Source organism: Sarcophilus harrisii, chromosome 2, assembly GCF_902635505.1.
Source record: "Sarcophilus harrisii chromosome 2, mSarHar1.11, whole genome shotgun sequence".
Taxonomy (NCBI): domain Eukaryota; kingdom Metazoa; phylum Chordata; class Mammalia; order Dasyuromorphia; family Dasyuridae; genus Sarcophilus; species Sarcophilus harrisii.
The window spans coordinates 622655695-622658055 of record NC_045427.1 but is presented as its reverse complement, the minus strand read 5'-3'; the positions used below and the strand labels follow the sequence as shown (position 1 = coordinate 622658055).

At 38.9% G+C, this 2361-nt stretch overlaps 1 pseudogene; it reads left to right on the top strand.

The window, feature by feature from the left end:
• Positions 1-427: 427 nt before the first annotated feature.
• On the top strand, positions 428-1358 carry LOC100917018 (annotated as a pseudogene).
• The last annotated feature ends 1003 nt before the right edge of the window (positions 1359-2361 follow it).

Here is a 2361-nt window from a genome sequence, read left to right as displayed (position 1 = left end):
CTTCTTTCTTTCTTCCTTCCCTCCTTCCTTCTTTCTTCCTTCCTTCCCTCCTTCCTTCTTCCTTCCCTCCTTCCCTTCCTGTCTCCCTGTCTCCCTCCCTTCCTCCCTTCCTCAGGCATGACCTGAGATATTTTTTTTTCTTATATAGTTGATGAACAAACTAACAGTAACAGAAATATTTGTCTTTGAAGTATTGGAAAGAAAGTTAACAGGAAAGATGAGATTTTTAATATTTTAAAAATATTAATGAAACACACTCACTGTTTCTTGCTCAGTGAAAGAACATATCTTTTAACAGTGATTTTTAACTTCAAGAAATTGACAGAATAAAGTGATACTGATATCCATTCTTTCTCTAGATGTGCTGTGAACAAGAAAATATCTGTCAACTATAGGACTCAGATGACTAATATAACAATGCAGAGTCATGAATAATCAGACTTTTGTGACAGAATTCATCCTAAAGGGAATCACAGATATCCCTCAATTGCAGGTTCTATTTTTTGTCCTTTTTCTTTTCCTCTTCATAGTAGCTCTTATTGGAAATTGTCTCATTGGGGCCGCTATCAGCCTGAATTCTGGCCTTCACACTCCAATGTATTTCTTCCTGGTCAATTTGGCTTTGTTGGATGTCATCTGCACATGCACTGCTGTGCCCAAGCTCTTACAGATTCTGGGGGGAGAAGACAAGACCATTTCTTTCGGGGGCTGTATGACTCAGTTGTACTTCCTGACTTGGTCTGTGGCTGCAGAACTCTTGCTCTTCACAGCCATGGCTTATGACCGGTATGTAGCAATCTGCCAGCCTCTGTATTACAGCAAGATGATGAATAGGGAAGTTTGTGTCGCGTTGGCTGTGGCTGTGTGGGGGATCAGTGCATGTGGTGCCACAACAAATACCAGTCTCTTGTTGAGGCTGTCATTCTGTGGTTCCAACACAATCGATCATTTCCTCTGTGAGATACCCTCTCTACTGCCACTCTCTTGCTCATCCACATATGTGAATGATATCATGACAACTGTGGCTGACATATTCTTTGCAGTTCTGAATTTCCTGCTCACTGTGATGTCTTACGGCTTCATCATCTTCAGCATCATGGCAATCCAGAGTACAGAGGGCAAAAAGAGAGCTTTTGCCACCTGCTCTTCTCACCTCATTGTAGTGACCATGTACTATTCCACTGTCATCTATGTCTACCCTAAGTCCAGGTTCCAGTTACTGCCCAGACACAGGCAAGATCATGGCTGTGCTTTACTCCACAGTGAGTCCCTCTTTGAATCCTCTTATCTATACTTTGAGGAATAAGGATGTTAAAAAGGCCCTCAGAAAACTCTTTATCTTTTTCAAGAGGAAATGATAATTTATTCCCCTAAATTCTCAGGAAGACTTGGTCAAATAATTAAATTCTCTTCATCTTTTAAAAAACTTTTACTATGACATTATATTAGACCCTGTCCAGCACTAGGGAAATAGATAAAAATTTCCACTCTAGATCATATTTTCACAATACTTTTGAGATTAAAAAAACATCTTTTTTCAGCAAACAACTCAGTGAGATAGGTAATTATATGTGAAATGTCAGTGACAGGCCAATTGTATTGGCTATCACAAAGATCATGAAAGCAAGAAAAGATAGAAACATCAATGTATGTGGTCAAGACAAGACAAGGCAGGTTTATTTTATTTGTGTCCTCCATATTTAAAACCAAAAATTTACTAAGGAAACATAAAGAAGATCAATCAATCAATATATGAATGGGCAACGTTTTGTGTACTAGCAGAAACTAGGCTTTTTTTTTTAATAACTTTTTATTGACAGGACCCATGCCAGGGTAATTTTTACAACATTATCCCAGGCACTCACTTCTGTTCCGGTTTTCCCCCTCCCTCCCCCCATGCCCTCCCCCAGATGGCAAGCAGTCCTATACATGTTAAATAGGTTACAGTAGATCTTAGATACAATATATGTGTGTAGAACCAAACAGTTCTCTTGTTGCTCAGGGAGAATTGGATTTAGAAGGTAGAAATAACCCGGGAAGAAAAACAATAATGCAAGCAGTTTACATTCATTTCCTAGTGTTTTTTCTTTGGGTGTAGCTGCTTCTGTCCATCCTTGATCAATTGAAACTGAGTTAGCTCTTCTCTTTGTCGAAGAAATCCACTTCCATAAGAATACATCCTCATACAGTATCGTTGTTGAGGTATAAAATGATCTCCTGGTTCTGCTCATTTCACTCAGCATCAGTTCATGTAAGTCTTGCAAATCCTCTCTGTATTCATCCTGCTGGTTGTTTCTTACAGAGCAATAATATTCTATAACATTCATATACCACAATTTACTCAACCATTCTCCAATTGAT